The sequence below is a fragment of the Acinonyx jubatus genome, chromosome C2 (assembly GCF_027475565.1).
Source record: "Acinonyx jubatus isolate Ajub_Pintada_27869175 chromosome C2, VMU_Ajub_asm_v1.0, whole genome shotgun sequence".
NCBI classification, from domain to species: domain Eukaryota; kingdom Metazoa; phylum Chordata; class Mammalia; order Carnivora; family Felidae; genus Acinonyx; species Acinonyx jubatus.
In genome coordinates, this window is record NC_069384.1 from 107,921,007 (window position 1) to 107,940,988 (window position 19,982).

A 19,982-nucleotide genomic window follows, 5' to 3' on the forward strand; every position below is an offset into this window, starting at 1 on the left:
TGTTTTTTTGCTAGGCTCCATTTATTCATATTCCATATTTACCTCTGAATAAGCCACAGAAGCTATGTTCCCACTTCAAGGGGGAAAAAGAAAGTTAATTGTTCTCTGAATTTTGTCCTAGGCCTCAAACACCTAATAACGCTTAAGAAGAACCAGATCCCAAATATGTTCCAGAACATTAGCTTCAAACAAACCTCAGCTGATATTGGCATCAATACCCCTACCTTCAGTAATTCATGGAATAACACCTGTTGTTCACCTGACACTCACCTCTGATTGGACCCAACCATGGATTCCTGAAGATATACATCCCCTACACCCTTGTCCAAGATAAACCCCAAGCCCCAAGCAATGATGAGACTCATTCTCCTTTTCTTTGGGGGTCGCCCAGATATTCTGTCTACTATTCTCTGTCACTCGCCCTATTCAATAAGGTCTGTTTTCATTTTCTCCAGCTTGCATTTGATTTCTATCCTGTGTGAAGCCAAGGACCCTCTTGACTGGGTTCTTGGACTCAGCTTGCCTGCATCAATACTAGATAGATAAGTTATTTAAAGGAGTGATAAGCAAAGAATATAGTAACAATGTAAGAAAATCTAAGTAAACATTGACTTAAAAAAATGTTTGGGTATACAGATGGCCAATAGACACATGAAAAGGTGTTCAGCATCACTCATCATCAGGAAAATGCAAATCAAAACTACAATGGGATATCATTTCACACCTATCAGAATGGCTAAAATCAGCAACACAAGAAATGACAGGTGTTGGCAAGGATGTGGAGAAAAGGGAACACTTATGCACTGTTGGTGGGAATGCAAACTGGTGCAGCTACTCTGGAAAGTAGTATGGAGTTTACTCAAAAAGTTAAAAATAGGGGCACCTGGGTGGCTCAGTCGGTTAAGCGTCCTACTCTTGATCTCCGCTCGGTCATGATCTCTCAGTTCATGGGATCGAGCCCTACATTGAGCTCTGTCCTGACAGTGTGGAGCCTGCTTAGGATTCTCTCTCTGCCTCTCTCTTTGCCCCTCCCTGCCTCAAAATAGATAAATAAGTTTTTTCTTAAAGCTAAAAGCAGAACTACTCTATAATCCAGCAATTACACTACTAGGTATTTACCCAAAAACTACAAAAATACTAATTCAAAGGGATACATGCATCCCAATGTTTTTTGGTTTTTTTTTTAATTTTTTTAAATGTTTATTTATTTTTGAAGGAGAGAGAGACAGAGTGTGAATGGGGGAGGGACAAAGAGAGAGGGAGACACAGAATCCGAAGCAGGCTCCAGGCTCTGAGCTGTCAGCACAGAGCCTGATGCAGGGCTTGAACTCACAAACTGTGAGATCGTGACCTGAGCCAAAGTTGGACACTCAACCAACTGAGCCACCCAGGCACCCCCATGCATCCCAAAGTTTATAGCAGCATTATCTACAATAGACAAACTATGGAAAAAGCCCAAATGTCCATTGGCTGGAATATTAGTGATAAAAAGGAATGGCATCTTGCCATTTGTAACAACATGGATGGATCTAGAGAGTATTATGCTAAGTGAAATAAGTCAGTCAAAAAAAGACAAATACCATATGATTTCATTCATATGTGGAATTAAGCAACAAAACAAAGAAGCATAGGGAAAACAAAGAGAGAAGCAAACCAAGAAACAGACTCTTAACTGTAGATAACAAACTGATGGTTACCAGAGAGGAGGGGGGTGGAGGGATGGATGAAATAGGTGATGGGGATTAAGGAGTACACTTGTGATGAGCACCAGATGTTGTATGGACATGCTGAATCACTAAATTGTACACCTGAAACTAATATTACACTGTATGCTAACTAACTGGAATTTGAATTAAAAAAAAAGTCTGGGGATAAAAAAGATCAACTAAAATATTAGACAATAATGGTGTATAACTTGATAGTTTGATTAGAGCTAAAGCACTCTAACAGTGCTTATTTATGTTGTCGGAAAGGAAGATAATGATAATGATAATGATAATGATAATGATTTTAGACTTTATTAAATTAATTATACATGTAAAAATTACTAGTGTAAGTATCCAATGAGGAGAAATTGAGTGCATGAGGTCAAATGTTGCAGAGAGGTAAAAAAACTAGAATTAATAAAAGGAAATCTAAAGGAAAATAAGCAAAGAGAAAAAGGAAACATTAGAAAAGACATACGGTACAAAATTAACATGGTAGAAATAAATCTAAATATATCAATTACAATAAATATAATTGGACTTAATTCTCCAGTTACAGGACAAAGATTGTAATGCAATAAATAGACAAAATTCAGCTATCTTCTATTTAGGAAACAAATCTAAAATATAAGAACATAGAATGGTTGAAAGCAAAATGATGGATAAACATATGTCAAATACTAACCAAAAGACAACTGGTACAGAAATACTGTAATCAGATAAAACAGACTTCAATTTACCAAAAAAAAAAACCAAAGTAATCAGTTCAGCAGGATAATACAATTCCAAATGTGATTACATCCAGTAGCATAAATTTTAAATATGTATTGCAAAAAATAACAACTATAAAAAGAAATTGATAATTCACCGTGATAAGGATGATTTCATTTTTTATTAAAATTTTTTTTTTAATGTTTATTTATTTTTGAGAGAGAGAGAGAGAGACAAAGAGGGGTAGAAAGAGAAAGAGACAGAATCTGAAGCAGGTTCCAGGCTCTGAGCTATCAGCACAGAGACTGACATGGGGCTCGAACTCACAAACCACAAAATCATAACCTGAGACTAAGTTGGAAGCTCAACCCACTGCCACCCAGGCACCCCCATGATAAGGATTATTTGAATACACTTTTCTCAATATTTAATAAATCATGTGAACAAATTAGTAACAACCCAGAAGATCTGAATAACAATACTAACATTCTTCCATAAGTATATTGAACATTTCATCCAAGGATTGGAGAACACACACTTGTCCTTGACAAGTAATCTTATGGAAGCTGTGGGCTAGATTTTGGGCAAGGGAGCGTCTATAGCAGTTTGTATTTTAAAGCCTCTTTCTCTTTCTTTCTTTTCTTTCTTTCTTTTTTTTTTTTTTTTTCTGTAGAGAATTACCTCCCTGAAGTTTGCATTTCAAGGAGATGGCCCAGATAAGAAGGTAAGAGTTAGTTTTATTTTAGCTTAGGGGAGAAGACCTTAAAAAAAAAAAAAAAATCCTATCAGGTTCTGAGTATCAGCTTCCAGTTTGGCCAACAATTAAAAAAAAAAAAAATCCTTTTAAATATCTTTCAATTTCTGCTGGGAAAACAGTAAATATTTCTGGCAATACTGAACACCCCCTTAGACTTCAGAGGCATTCACGAATTGAGTGCGAAAGCTATTTTATTTTTCTCTGTTTATCAGGTACTACAGACAGAGATCTGGAAGAGCTGACTCTGGTGAGAATCCTCACCCTTAGCTGGCTTCTGCCCGTTTTCCATCCACAGGCTATGCGTGGGGGTTAAAGCAGAGGGTATGGCTCTGGTATCTACCAGAATTTGCCAAGGGTTTTCTTTAACTGTAATTTTAGTTTCCCTTAGCTGTTTAAGGGAATAATATAGCAGTTTACCAGAAAATTCCTGAGTGTCATCAACTCTGGGAGGGGTCCGTAAGGAGGTTCTCCGTTGACGGTAGATTCAGGGCTATCTGTAAGGCCACTGACTTGGTGGACTTGCGCTCATGGTCTTGTAATCTCTTTAGAGTGGAAAGATAATGTAGAGAAAGGATAAATGATAGAATGAATGCTTTAAAGGAGGAAGGAGAGGAGAAGTAGGAATTGCGTCCATCTTTCATTTCAGGTGCCTCTGGTGTTGTGTGTGTGTGATTTTTTTTTTTTGCAATGAAGCCATTTTAGAATCTTGAAGCGTTTTTGAAGCCTTCAGCTTACCTATTAAAATAGGTATCTCATTCTGTTTGTTTAATTTGGGAACACAATTTTTAAGTGCACTTCTTAAATGATCTCAGCTAATTGGAACATTCCTCAGAATGGCCATTGTAATTTCCCTCCCTGAGGGCTGGCAGCAGTTTTGTAGGACCCTTAACCACAAATGGAGTTCAACCCACATTTCTGTCCAGCCATATTTTAAGAACCCCAACCTGACAGTTACTAAGTTCTCAGGACACAAAACAATGATCTTGTCTAATTCTAGGGGGTTTGGGGGTAAGATTTTTTCATTTTTGTAAATATTTGTAAGTTCCAGGACCATAGCAATTAGATGTCAAATAAGCAGATTTAAGTATCCCATTCTTTTTCAGCTAAGCCTTTGGATCTCTTGGAGCCAAACTAATACCTAAGGAAGATGTGCCACTGGAGTGGAGATTGTGTGATGTTTTAGAGTGAACATCATTGCATAGAGATTTTCTTGAGGTTGGCAGGTGACCTAGAGTCAATCTAACCTGTTCTGAGACCAACTTATCCTAACCCAGGAGTCTTCTTAGAGTTAGGTGGCAAACACTCTAACAGCTTTTAAGTGCTCAACCCGTGCCCACCACGTTTTGTGGCCTTTTATCTTCCAAGATTCCCAGAAGCAATATAGCCTTTACTTAGTGGACCCAGTTCAGCTTAACCTCGACCCAGTCTGATCCCATATTCAGTCCAGTTCTTAAGTCTGACCTGTCTCATCTTGGACCTGGTCCAGTTTTTAAATTGAATCCAATCCATTCCAAACCAATCAGCATTTCCCAATGTGAAACCTAGGGAGTGGGGAGAGGACTGAACTGGTGGACCCCAAAGAATGGGGATTGCAGACTGATTGCAAACAAATTGGGAAATACAGCTGTCACCAGCGCTTCCCAACATGGAATCTCGGGAAGAATTCCAAACAAATGTGGAACTGCAGACTAAACTACCAGCAGTTCCCAAAGTAGAATCTGGGGGCAGAATTAAGGCCTGGGGTTTCTAATCAAATAGGGAACTGACTAGAAATTCAATTAGATCAGGAGCTTCACAAAGTGAGTGGAGCCTAGAATCCAGAGAAACTTACCCACAGCCCTCTGAAATGGCCGAATGGCGGAAATGGCGAGCAAGACTGAACTCGAAGGGTTCTCAGGTTACCACTCCTGTTTTTCTTTTCCTCTCTGAAGCTATCAGAAGTTTGCTTCTTATGTTTGCCACCGCCGCCACCAAAACTGCTTTTAAAAATTCAGCTGAGTAAATATGAAGATCTAATTGGCTTTATTCAATGATTCATGAATCAGGCAGCATCCCATCTGGCAAATGGAAAGGAGTTTCAAAGAGCTATACAAACAAAATGAAGACTTTTATAGGCAAAGGGGTGGGAACAATGGAAGAGTTGATTATCTCATCTTCCTTTGCGGACAGAAAGGGGTCTATCAGGTGGATTACTTCACCATCCCTTAAACCAGATTGACTGGTTTAAGATTACATTCCTGGGAGAGGTTGAAACTGCAATTGCATTAGGTACTAAGTCTTGGTTTGCTGAAGTGGGGCTTAGCACAAGTGACTCAATTTGGGGCCTATTTTTTCTTTTTTTATCAGTATATATTAGAGAATGTCTTTATGACCTTGCAATAAGGAATTGTTTCAAAGCCCAAAAAGTTCAAAATATAAAGAGATTGCTAAATTTAATTTACAAATTAAATTCTATTTGTTGGCCAAAAACCTTTGTAAAGAAAATAAAAAGCAAAGCACTAGGAAAAGATCTACAACATATTAAAGTGGAAAATTATTAGAATATATAAAGAACTGCAAATGAAAGCCAGACAATCCCTCCAAATCGATAAAAGACAGACATTAAAACAAAGGCTAAATAAAAATGACCATAGCATATAAGAAGATACACAATCTTATTAATAGGTAACTGCCAATTAAAACTCCAATGTAAGCCCAAGTTTTACTCAATGTGACTTCTTACACATCGCTGGGAAGAGTATTAATTTGTATAATCTTCCAGGAGGAAAAAAATAGTTGTCCTTGTAAAGGGCAAATGATATTATTGGCTGTCTTTTCAGTAGAGTTTGGGGCATTTCCTACATAAGAGTAGGAAAACTTGCTCTGCAAACGGCCAGATAGTTAATGTTTTAGACTGTTCACATATATTTCTGTTGCATATCTTCTTTTTTTTCTTTTTTACAACCCCTTAAAAAGTATCTTAGCTTGTGGGCTCCATAAAAGCAGGCTACTGACCACTACTGAATTTGTCCAGTCAGCTATAGTTTGCAGATCCCTGGCTAGCAGATCTCTCAGGATTATCTGACTTTATTGGGGTGTATACCTCAGGTTGACTTTCTATTGACCATACTATTTTACAACTGTGAAAAGGTAACCTTTATTGGAAACTGATAGCAATGCAAAAGTACTTGTGTGGGAATTTGTGGGAAAATGACAGCAATGGAAATGATTCTTGTTGAAAATAATGCAAATAAATCTTTTCCGGCAAAGACACTAATGATTTCCATTGAAAAGATAACCCCAAACATTACATTTCGTTGGCCTAGGCCAATAAAAGTTTGACAGGCCAATATAGTGTTGGAAAAAAACTACACTTTAGCAAACCATTTTGGAAAACATTTGCATTATCTGGAAAGTTGAAAAGGCACACAATTTACAATCCAGCAATTGTCCCTTCAGATACATATTCTAGAAGAAAGCCTGCACATGTGCACCTGGAGATATGAGCAAGACTTCACCACAGCACTATCTATAAGAATCCTGAAAAATAACTAGAAACAACACAAAATTCCATTGATGGCAGAATGGGTAAAATATTGTAACACATCCATAACATGGAATACCAGTAGAACACTACACAGAATGCAAAATAAGCAACTGCAGCTAAACAAATCAATTGGATGCTTCAGAAAAATGATGTTGAGTGAAAAAGCAAGCAAATCCTGTGCAGGATTGCATCGATTCAAAGAAAACAAAAGATATGATGCTTATGTCATCAAGGAAGCCATAGTTTAGTGGGTAAGAGAAACACGAACAAGCATGGACACTAGAACACGGTAATTTTCATAACTGAGTTATATATAAAGTGCATTTGCTATGTGATAGGCAACTTTTTACCCCTGGGCATATCAGAATACTTCATCACATAACACATCGTTTATTTGGTATGAGGAATTTGTTAGGTAGAGGAGAGGATAAAAACATTCAAGACAGAGAGAACATAGAGAACATTCTCTGTGTCTTGAATATTGTATGACATACATTGTAATATTTTAATGACTTCAAACGGTTTAGCATTGCTGAAGGCTAAAAGGCATGGGGAGGAAGAACAGATGGGGAGCAGTTTCTTGCGAAAAGACTGAAGAGGTAGGGACCAGATAATGAAGGAATTTGTACCTGATGCAAACTGTTTACACTTTGTTGCATGCAATAGAAAATCATGGTGGAATTCATGCAAGGGAGCAATAAAGTCAGCCTTGTACATGAGAATGCCCAGCCTGCATTGATGGTCATGGAAATCATGGACAACAGGGCAAAAAGGAAGGCAGACATCCGCTAGAAAGCTACTACAGTGAAGGGTGCCTGGGTGGCTCAGTTGGTTAAGCATCCGGCTTTGGGTCAGGTCATGATCTCATGGTTCATGGTTCAAGCCCTGTGTCAGGCTCTGGCAGCTCAGAGCCTGGAGCCTGCTTCAGAGTCGGTGTCTCCCTCTCTCTCTGCCCTTCCTCGCTCACACTCTCTCTCTGAAAAATAAATAAACATTAAAAAAAAAAGGCTAGTTCAATGATTATTTTAAGTTTATTTTTTATTTTGAGAGACAAAGAGAGCAACAGGAGAGGGGCAGAGAGAGAGGGAGGGAGAGAATTTCAAACAGGCTTCACACTGTCAGTGCTGAGCCTGACGCAGGGTCCATCTCATGAATCGTGAGATCACAATCTGAGAAGAAATCAAAAGTCAGACACAAGTGACTGAGCCACCCAGGCACGCCAGCTAGTACAATGATTCTTATAAGAGGTGTTTTTAAAATAACTGAATGATCTAAGGCAATTCAAGATTAAAGAATCCATAGGATTTAGTGATTTTTTAATATTGAGGGTAGCAAAGAAGCAGGAATCTAGAGGGACTCCTGCATTTGGGCAACCAGGTGGGTCTGTCACTTCACAGAGCGAGGGATCGTTTAGTGGTGAGCTATGGATAGGATGTTGGACATCTCGTTGAAATTGTAGCATTTCTGTCATGTGATAGAATGTAACAGTGGGATGTTTGTTGCTTCCAACAGTCCAGCAAAACATCTAAATTTCTGTTATGTGACACATGCAATCATTACCTGCGATGATGGGACAAATGAGACTCAGAAACATTGTAACTTCAGGTTTCACTCCCCAAGCAGTTTTTTGATTGACCATAACTGACGGACTGAAAATTAAATTTCAAAACGTGGAATTGAGCCTATTCTCTGGCTAAACTGTTCCATGTGCTCTGATATTGCAGGGCAGGAAAGTCCCTACGGGGACCCGCTGCACTTTCCCCTCACATGAGGACGTGACTAAGCTCAATTACAGAACCATGCTCATCCCCCAGCCACGTTCCCAAGCAGCTCTGAAATTCCCGCATTGACAACATATAGAGAAAGGGGAAGAGTGGAGATTCTACGGCACAGCTTGTGTGGACACTGGGCATTCACAAACCTGGAACTAATTCTAGCTTGGAAGGAGGGCTGTCTGTGGCAGGCACGTCGAGGCTGCCCATCACCACATACTAAGGAACATGTGCATCTGATTCACTGCCATTAGACCTCTCTGATGCATTTCCTGTGGACATCTGTGGCAAGAGCAGGGAGTTGAGTAGTACATCACAGCAGCGACAGGAAGAACCCAGATTGGGGACAGCTGTTCAGCCTTGGCACAGTTTACCTTTAAATTTCTGGTTCTTTCTGATTCTGACCTTGAATGGGGTTGCTGATTACAAACAGTCAAAACTAGGACAAGCAAGATAAAGAAAAGAAGTGTGGCTTCTAAGCAACCTCTGAGTGGGAAACTTTGCATCTTACCTTGATATAATCATATTGTAAATGTAATCAATTCCCAGCTTCTCTTGGATCCATAGTTTCCCAGAAAAATTGCCAAATGAAATAGAAATATCTTGATTTTAGACTCGTGTTTTCTGCTTTATGCCTTAGCAATTCATTTGCAAAGATAAAGTTTATCTTTAACCCCATCATTCTTAATCCTTTCCATCAGATAGACGTTCTTACCATTTCAGATTATTGCATTTCCTTACATTCTTTAAGTCCAAATGAAGTCTTTAAAATTCACCCTGATCTGTATGTGCAGGTGTATGCACATAGAGGCTTTTAGTGTATATTTTTATTATAATGTTTACAATTTCTGAAAGCCAAATCCTAAGGAAAACTCACTGCTGTAACTAATTGTTATGACCCTTTTCAATGTTAAAAAAAAAAACACCTTCAAGTACAGTGACTTGGGAATACTTCACAATAGTTTGCTCCGTGCACATTAATACACTATAACTTTTTAAGTTAGGCTGGAAAAATTAAAGAAATGAAAGTAGGATCCATTTGACAAGGGCAAAATTTGTGTAATTGAAAGCTCCAAAAATATTAAATATTGTGGTCTGTCTTGTTTTTGCTCCTATCAGACTAATCGTATTATTATAGATGAGTTGTTTGTTCCCCTAGCCCACCTGTGATATCTAATGGCTATCGGTAGAGGCTGCAGTTATATTCCCAAGGGAAACTAATCTCTTCCTGTTCCCTCTGATTATGCCCATTTCCTGCTGCTTCTGGAGCTGGGTAGGGAGGCAGATCCCAATAAGGTATTTCTGCTGGGATCGTCTGACATCACAAAGATAAGGGATAGGTTTAGTCACATTCTTGCTAAATTAAGCCAGTATCAGGGTATTAAAATAGCTGAAGGTAATGGAGCCTATCCCTAGTCTGTTAAACTGACAGTATTGCTTTTTACTCATTTGAAACTCAATGAGTTTCTTTCTGCTAAGGAATTCGGGGTCAGATTAATTTCTCTAGTAACTCTTTGAAGTAGGTGCTAATAAAATTAAAAAAAAAAAGGTTTCCCCATAAAGTACAATTTTTCTCCTCCTCTAATATCTCCAATAAATTGCTAAGGCACAATTTCAAGTTCTAGCGGGGAGTGATTAATATTTCTCTAAAGTCTCAAAGAAAAAGGGTCAGGTTAGTACTCTTCAATCACAAGGATGCTCTTCTTCCCCCCAAATCAGTCATTTGTGGGTTCACCCTTTTCCTGGGCCCGGAAAAACCTCTCTTAATGCTGAGCTGTCCCCCTCTCATTAATCCTCTCACCTGGTTACTGAAAACCTTCTTTAATTCTCTCCGTTATTTCTAGCCCTGTGACCTTTTAAAGACTTTCATATATTTCGTGAACTTTCACTTCTCAGTTCCACAACACTGTGCTAACACTGGCCTCTCCCATCCTCTTTTTCCTCTGTGTCTACTGAACAAAGCATCTTTGCTTCTCCTTTCATCTCTTTACCATTTCTTCCTTGTTTTTATCCATCCTTCTTTACGGTTCCATGAGGCCCATGATCTTGTGGCCCACAACTAACAAACCTTCATCAATTAGTCCCGTGTGTTTCCTGAATGGCAGACTCACGTTTCCTTCCATTTGCAGGACACTGCACATACGCATGCTTCTGGGACCCGGCAAATTTTACACAACCAGCATTGCCCAAGTTCATCTAGGTTTCATAGGTCCGAGTGGTCTTTCATGACTTCTTTAATACTGTCCATATAGTTAAGTTCCCAAGTCCTAGCAATTTTTATCTCTACAGGATCTCTTGACTCCTTTCTTTACATTCCATTCCCAAAGCCAAGATTAGCCAGCATGAATTCTCTTCTCTTATTTTTCCTGGATTATTATATTAATATTTTAACTGTTATCCTTACAAAAAATATAACTTCATCTTTTTTTGATCCCATTTCATTGTTCACTTTAGTCCGTGGTTGATTGGTAGATGAGGCAAGGAAGAATTGTCCCCAATAAGTTTGAGAAGAAACATAGCCTTGCTGATACCTTGCTTTTGGATTTCTAGCCTTGAGCTGGGAGAAAATACATCTCTGTTGTTTTAAGGACCAGTGGTGGTACTTTGTTAAAGCAGCCCTAGGCAACCAATACTGACATCTGGGAGATCATTACATAGATTAAGGGGGAAAATCTTCCAGGTATAGGTAACAGTATGTTCAAAGATGTAGAAAAGTAGAAGAGTGCCAAGAGGAATCCCATCAAAGCAAGTGAGTTGTTTAAAGTCAAAGGGATCTGTGTAGTTCAATGAATAATAAATACACAAACAGTGTGTGGTGTTTCTTATTATTTCACACAATGAGTATGTGCCTCAGAATGAACAAAAGAAATGAGACACAAACCTTAGCCTCTTTTTTTCTTTTCCTTAGCCTATCTCTTAGGCCTCTCATCATTGAGTATTTTGCCAATTGGAGGATTAACACAGTTGTGCCATATACTTTAAAAAAATAAATAACATGGTTCCTAAACATGAGCCAAACACTATATTTGGTTCTCAACCAAAGAAACAGGTACTTCTTCCAATATGGACAAAACACTGGATATATTTTAATTCCTGGCAAGTCTTTTATAGGTTTCTAATTTGGCACCTTCCTGATGTGTTTTCACGGATAATTTTGGTTCTAAATAATTTTTGTCTGCCTGCTGATTTGAGGCTCTAAAGCTCCTTAGTAAGATTCAGCTTTACTGTAAAAGGTTATATGATGCCCAATTTTCTGTTTCTGAAAGACCTCAAAGTTGGTCACTCATGATTGGGGAAATGTAAGTCAAAACGACATTGAGATATCACCTCACATCTGTCAAAATGGCTAAAATAAAAAAAATATAAGAAACAACAAGTGTTGGTGAGGATGTGGAGAAAAAGGCACCCTCTTGCACTATTGGTAGTAATGCAAATTGGTGCAGCCACAGTTAAAAGCAGTATGGAGGTTCCCCAAAAAATTAAAAAATAGAACCACCCTACAATCCAGTAATCACATTACTGGGTATTTACCCCCAAAACACAAAAACACTAATTCAAAGGACTACATGCACCCTGCTGTTTATAGCAACATTACTTACAATAGCCAAATTATAGAAGCAGCCCATCAACTGATGGATAAAGAAGATGTGGTATATATAAATAATGGAATATTATTCAGCCATAAAAAAGAATGAAATCTTGCCATTTGCAACAACATGGGTGTAGCTAGAGAGTGTAATGCTAAGTGAAATGTCAGTCAGAGAAAAACAAATACCAAATGACCTCACTCATATGTGGAATTTAATGAACAAAACAGGTGAGCAAAGGGAAAGAAAAGAGAGGGAGAGACAAACCAAGAAACAGACTCTTAACTATAGAGAACAAACTGATAGTTACTAGAGGAGAGGTGGTAGGAGGATGGGTAAAGTAGGCCATGGGGATTAAAGAGTACACTTGTCATGATGAGCACCAGGTGACGTATGGAATTAAAAAAAAATCTCAAAGTTAGAGGGTAGGGTGTAATTCATCAACAGATGGGAAGTTTTTATTTTCTTTACCAAGCCAGTGAAATTCTGAGACAGTTTAACAAATCTTTTTTTTTTTCTTTTCCAGCATAAAAAGAATTGCCACATATATTGGATAACTACATATATTCATCCACATTATATAATATATGCACGTGCATGTGTTGTGTGTGTGTGTGTATGTGTGTGCATGCATACATACAGTGGGGAAACTGAGATGAAGAGAAATCAAGGAATTCTTTGAAGTTATAGAACTGATAAAGGGAAATTGTAGGATATTAATTTATATATTCTAACTTCAAATTTAATATTTTTCCGACTTGAGTATGATGATTATTCTATATATATGTGATTTTCCAGCACAGAGGTCCTCAATGGGGAAAATTTTGCTTTTCGGGCAATATTTGGCAATGTCTGAAGACATTTCACTTGTCCCACTGTGGGTCGGACATTGGGGGTGCTGGTGGCAGCTGGTGGACAGAGGCCCAGATCTGAACATCTTACAATATACAGCACATCCCCTCAGAAATAGAGTTATCTAGTCCAAAATGTCAGTAGAACCAGGATTAGAAAATTGTGATCAAGCATAATGGCTAATAATGAATATTACTACCATATGCTAAGAAATAAATTATTCCTAAGCAACTTTTCTTTACCCTTGAAATATCCCTGATTAATTACATAGTATTCTCACTTTACAAATGGGGAAACTAAAATGGAGAGATTAATTTGCCTCAGCAGGTGATGGGGCTAAAACTCAAACACAGATATTATTGTTGCTGAGGACTTTACTTTTAACACTACATTCTAACCAGCTCACTGTCAGGAAGGTCATCATATGATAAAACGTGATTCCAAATAACTTTCAGTTAAGGATTATTTTATGCTTTGGTTGCCTTTGCCTGACAACAACTATTGTATTGTATTGTATTGTATTGTATTGTATTGTATAAGACAATGATGTGGTGTAAAATTTGCTGAAATCAATTTTCGTTGGCAGAACAAAATCAGTCATACAATGAACACAGGATCATGTTATCCTGTCTGAAAAATAAATGTTTGTGTCTGATTTATACCTTGGAGAAGTAGAAATGTAATTTTAAAATCCTTTTACATCCTTTAAGATAAAATTTATAAGGTACTTCTGTGATCACCTAGCAACTTTTATCCAGCTATATTATTGTTGAGAATTTTTTTTTTTGAGAAAAAGAATTTTTTTAATGACCAAGAGACCTTAGGGAATTTGAATTAAAAAGTGGCCATCAGTAATAGCGGGCTGCCTAATTCAGAACAACATTCCCACTGTGAACAACAGAAAAACGAAGATAACATGATGAAATCATGAAAAAGCAGGGGTCAAGATCTGGAGAAAGAGGTAACCTAGAAAGTGAGTCCTCAATTCAGGGCCCTAGAGGAAAACTCTAGGGAAAAGGATCAATTCTTGATGAGGTCTGAGAGCCTGAGACGGCAGTGCTTTGACAATTTTGTACAGCAAGAAAGACACAGTGGAGGCTAGAGCCTGCCAAAAGAAGGAAACTAGTGAACCCCTCAGTGCTTTGGATTTAGACCCCAAAGGATATACCTTAAAGAGGAGGATGTACTGAAAACAATCTGTCCCTTCTAAGATACTTTTTACTTACATACTGTTTTCACCTTGGGACATCTTTTTTCACATAGGCTATATGCAAAGTTATCCTTTGATAAGGCATATCTCAGACAAAGTTGTGAAAGATTCAGAGTGAAAGATTCACACCCCCCCCCCAACCCACTTATTGTCATCAGGACCTTTGGACTTCCCCTCCAGTACAGCCATTAGTTCTGGCTCTCTGGGAGGGACCTGAGGGCTCTAGAATCATGGAACGTTACAGCTGGAAAAAAAATCTTAGATTATTTTGTTCAGACCCCCTCATTTTACAAATGAGTAAACTAAGGACCAGAGAAGCCAGCATACTTGCCCTAAATTACTGCACTAAGGAATAAATACCTGTTGTAAAACTTAGTAAACCATCATAACCATAAGTATTTCACCTAACACATTAAGAAAGCTTCTAGCAAAAGAAAAGGACTTTAATAATGGGGTTTTAGCTTGCAGCCGGCCCAAAGGGACATCTGCAGATCACAGAGACTGTCTCACATATATGAAATTATATAATTTTGCTGCAACTTCTCAGAACATCATTTTTGTCCCCAGCCTCTCAAAGGGCAGGTATAAAGGTCTATTCTTGAAGTCAGTAACCTATGATCTAATGGCCCAATGTAATTTTAGGTGGCACACAAAGTATTTGTGACCACATTCTTCGACCCTTATCCCTATAATTCAAGACAGCCGTAAACAGATTAACAGCTCCTGCTTGGACACTCTGGGTCTAGTCTCCTAGGCCCAAATCTATTCAACAACATTTTTACTCAATTCTTATATTGTTAAAATTTTTTTTCATTTTATTTTCTTGTGTTTACTACACTAGGTGTGAATAATGATAATTTTTGCTTCTTTTTTGTTGAATTTTGTTCTTTTTTTATTGAATTTGTTACATATAAATGTTCATTTACCTAGAATTTCGGAATTATAGAAATAGCTTTTACTATTGATATATCTTTGATTTTCTTGGATAAAACCTACATTGGTCATTGGTTTTATATATCTATATATATCTATATATATCTATATGTATCTATATGTATCTATATGTATCTATATATATATAAATCCCAAGATTCTGGGATCATGAGTCAGACACTCAACTGATTGAGCCACCCAGGCACCTCTATATTTTTCTTTTTTAATCATTTAATATACTTTTGATTTAAACTTGCTAGCAATTTATCACAGATGGTGGCATCTTCATTCATAAAAGACATAGGCCTTTAGCTTCTGTTCTCTATGGGAGGTAGGCAAGGTAATAGTTAATAGCTTGTCTTCTAGAACCAAGTTACTTGGGTTCCATCTCAAGCCCACCATTTGTTAATTGTGGGATCTTAACCTCTCTGTGTATAAGTTTTCTTATCTGTAAAAGGTGATAATAGTATCTATTTCATAAGCATTTTGTGAGAGTTAAATGAATTTATATTCTTGGAACACTTACAGTAGTCCTTTTTATACAAAAAGCTCTTTATAAGCATTAACGTCTTTCTGGCCACGTCTTAACGTCATTCTGGCCAGGTTTTGCTATCAATATGCTAACCTCATAAAACACACTTGGAAGTGATCCTTCTTTTTCTATGATCTGGAAACACTTAAAAGGCAGAATAATTATCTATTCCCTGGGGATTTGAAATAACTCAGTTATGAAATCACCCAAAACCTGTGCCCTTTGGCAGGGGGTGGGGATAGCGCTTTGACAAATTCACATTTTCTTTATCTTCTTGGAGTAGTTTTTTGGATATGGGTAGTTTACTGGAAAATTACACTTGCTATTTGAAAATATTAAGATTTTTCAAATGTATCAATATATGGGTTTTGTTTTTAATCTTTTCTTAATGAAACTTAAAATATATGTATTCATTTGTGGCATTTTCAAAGTTAGGTTATGGTTTGGTTATCAACTTATTCTTTATTTGTTCCTTTTTTCCATTTAATTCTGATGACATCTTTTAATATTATTTTCGTTTTTTGGGTTTTTCTAACTTATGTTAAATGCTTTAGTTTGTTCTTTGGTACAATGTTGTCAAACTGCTTTAAAAGTGTGAAGAAATAGTTAAGAGATGTTTCTTCTCTTTTTCTTTTTTCTTTAATTTTCTTTTAATGTTTATTTATTTATTTATGTTTTATTTTTTAATGTTGATTTTTGAGAAAGAGAGAGAGAGAGAGACAGAGTAGGAGTGGGGGAGGGGTGCAGGGAGAGAGAGAGGAAGATGCAGAATCCTTAACAGGCTCCAGGCTCTGAGCTGTCAGCACAGAGCCTGATGCGGGGCTCAAACTTGTGAACTGCGAGATCATGACCTGAGTCAAAGTCAGGCGCTCAACCATCTAAGCCATCCAGGCGCCCCTGATCTTATTTATTTATTTATTTATTTATAAATATAATTTATTGTCAAATTGGCTAACATACAGTGTGTAAAGTGTGCTCTTGGTTTTTGGGGTAGATTCCTAAGATTCATTGTTTACACATGAAAACAGTGCTCATCCCAACAAGTGCCCTCCTCAATGCCCATCACCCATTTTCCCCTCTCCCCCATCCCCCCATCAGCCCCAAGTTTGTCCTCTGTATTTAAGAGTCTCTTATGGTTTGCCTCCCTCCCTCTCTGTAGCTATTTTTTTCCCCTTCCGTTCCCCCATGGTCTTCTGTTAAGCTTCTCAAGATCCACATATGAGTGAAAACATATGATATCTGTCTTTCTCTGACTGACTTATTTCACTCAGCGTAATACCTTCTAGTTCCATCCACGGTGCTGAAAGTGGCATGATTTCATTCTTTCACATTGCCAAGTAGTATTCCATTGTATACATAAACCACATCTTCTTTATCCATTCATCAGTTGATGGACATTTGGTCTCTTTCCATAATTTGACTAATGTTGAAAGTGCTGCTATAAAACATCGGGGCACATGTGCCCCTATGAATCAGCACTCCTGTATCCTTTGGATAAGTTCCTAGTAGTGCTATTGTGGGGTTGTAGGGTAGTTTTATTTTTATTTTTATTATTATTTTTTTAAAGTTTATTTAAGAGAGAGACAGAACGTGAGCTGGGGAGGGGCAGAGAGAGAGGGGGACACAGAATCTGAAGCAGGCTCCAGGTTCTGAGCCATCAGCACAGAGCCCGATGTGGGGCTTGAACCCACAAACTGTGAGATCATGACCTGAGCTGAAGTCAGATGCTCAACCAACCGAGCCACCCAGGCGCTCTGGGTAGTTCTATTTTTAATTTTTTGAGGAACCTCTAAAACTGTTTTCCAGAGTGGCTGCACCAGTGCACATTCCCACCAACAGTGCAAGAAGGTTCCCATTTCTCCACATCCTTGCCAGCATTTGTTGTTTCCTGGGTTGTTAATACTAGCCACTCTGACAGGTGTGAGGTGGTATCTCATTGTGGTTTTGATTTGTATTTTCCTGATAATGAGTGACATTGAGCATCTTTTCATGTGTCTGTTGGCCTTCTGGATGTCTTCTTTGGAAAAATGTCTATTCATGTCTTCTGCCTATTTCTTCACTGGAATATTTGTTTTTCAGGTATTGAATTTGGTAAGTTCTTTATAGATTTTGGATACTAACTCTTTATCTGATAAGCCATTTGCTGGCAAATATCTTCTCCCATTCCTTTGGTTGCCTTTTAGTTTTGTTGATTGTTTCCTTTGCAGTGCAGAAACTTTTATCTTGATGAGCTCCCAATAGTTCATTTTTGCTTTTAATTCCTTTGCCTTTGGGGATTTGTCTAGTAAGAAATTGCTGCAGCTGAGGTCAAAGAGGTTGTTGCCTGTTTTCTCCTCTAGGCTTTTGATGGTTTCCTGTCTCATATTTAGGTTTCATATTTCATCCATTTTGAGTTTATTTTTGTGCATGGTGTAAGAAAGTGGTTTAGTTTCATTCTTCTGCATGTTGCTGTCCAGTTTTCCCAGTACCATTTGCTAAAGAGATGCTCTTTCTTCTATTGGATACTCTTTCCTGCTTTGTCAAAGATTAGTTGGCCATTAATGTTTATTTATTTTTGAGAGAGAGACAGAGAGTGAGTAGGAGAGGGGCAGAGAGTGAGGGAGACACAGAATCCGAAGCAGGATCTAGGCTCTGAGCAAGCTTTGAGTACAGAGCCCAACGTGGGACCCAAACCCATGAACCGTGAGATCATAACCTGAGTCAAAGTCAGACACTTAACCAACTGAGCCACCTGGGCACCCTTCTTTCTCTTTTTCTAACACAAGCACACTATATTTATATGTTATTTGTTATGATTACATTCTCACTAATTAGTTAATTGATTCATTCACAAATATTTATTTAGAACTAGACATTGTCCAGGGTGCTGGAAGTGAATGTAGGGCAGTGAACAGTAAACAAAATGGGCATTGCCTTCAACAAGAATAAATGCAGTGATTAAATGTGCTCTGAGGACAGGGGGATGCTTTTCCTCTTTCTTGGATTCGAACTGATAGAATTCTACTGCCTAACCCTTGAGATCAATTATGATCAGGAGTCTTTATTTAAAATTTTGACAATTTTAGCTTAACTGTACACATGTATTATTATTATTATTACTTATAGGGATTTATACAAGTTTTTTTAAATCAACTTCCTATTGATACATCTTAGAATATATGATAGCTAAGTAAGTTGGTATCCTCTGTTGTTCAGTATGTTTGCCATGGGCTTTCCAGAGCAAGATGGTAAAAAAAAAAAAAGTTATATTATAGACCCCTCTTTCTCTAAAAATTAAAAAATTGAAAATAAGTTTAAAACAGCAATTGCAAACATGCATGAAAGAAAATATTAGTGTAGTAGTAGGAGTCAAACAAATAAATACATAACCAAGCCAGGGAGAGAGAGGTAGAATGTAACAGGCATTGTGAAGATTCCTTCCCTCATCCCTCCTGTAAGCCATTGGGGGAAAGATGAATTATATCCTAAAAAGTATCATTGATCCTTACCCTTTCACTGTTCCCTTCCCCTCTCACACAGTCATTACAGTTCGAAAACAAAGGAATGAATAAAGATGTCAGCTTGGGAAGAATTCTCAAACCCTTTGAGAGTATGAAATATAAACAGCTATCTATCAGCACACCAGAGGCAGGCAAGTCCACTAGGGCTTACCCAGCGAGAGGTGAGCTGAGTAGAGAAGTCTGAAAAGGTGTAATAATCAGCCAAATTAATTGGCCGTTTATTTATTTTGGGGGGTGTATGTGGGAGGGGCAGAGGGAGAGAGAAAGAATCCCAAGAGGGCTCAATGCTGTCAGCACAAAGCCTAATGTAGGCCTTGAACTCACATACCATGAGATCGTGACCTGAGCCAAAACCAAGAGTCTGATGCTCAACTGCCTGAGCCACCCCTAACTGATCTTTTAAAACAGTTTAGGGATCTAGTAAAAAGGATGCCAAATGATAAAATAAAATCATCTTAGGGAAGAGGCACTTGGAGAACGGCAGGTGAAAGCCTATCGATTTTATTTTCTACAAACCAATGTCTTATGGTTAAAAACAAAAAATACCTGAGTGGGAGGAGACTGAATTCAGCTAAAAAAAATATGGTAAGGGAATTGAAGATCTGGGATTACTATCTGAAGTTGCTGAATGGAGAAAAATGAGCTATATCCTAAGAGTAGTTCCGTTTAAAAAATTCTTAAAAAAGAAATAAAGCAACAAAAAACAAACCCCCCCCAAATCTGTGGCCTGACTACAACGAGTAAACTAAGGCCCTGAGCTCTTTTTAAAAAAAGGCAAACCAATTTTTTATTACACTTTTTGTATAACATACATTTAGGAAAACGCATAAATCACAAGTATACATCTCTGAATTTTCGCAAAGTTAAGACACCCGCACAATTGCACCAAAAAGTGA